Raw genomic sequence first — 270 nt, forward strand, 5'->3', positions numbered from 1 at the left:
CTTTGATGTGTAGCCTACATCCCTTTCAGGCTATTGGGATGCTGTGACCAAAGTGAGGGATCAAGGACCCCTGTCCCCAGGAATGAAGGTTCAAGTGGACACTCAGCCAGTGATACCCAGTGATACTCCTATGATACGCCTGTGGCCCCGAATTGTGTGCTGCCCTGCAGGCAGTGGCCAGAGGATGCCTGGCTACAAATTACCTTCATCCTGCCCACATATTTTGTCAAAAACATTTTAATAAATTGCACAAATACTGTAACACATGAA

This window comes from Cavia porcellus, unplaced genomic scaffold, assembly GCF_034190915.1.
Source record: "Cavia porcellus strain 051 isolate PalLab524CR breed Dunkin Hartley unplaced genomic scaffold, mCavPor4.1 scaffold_18, whole genome shotgun sequence".
In the NCBI taxonomy this organism is placed as follows: Eukaryota; Metazoa; Chordata; class Mammalia; order Rodentia; family Caviidae; genus Cavia; species Cavia porcellus.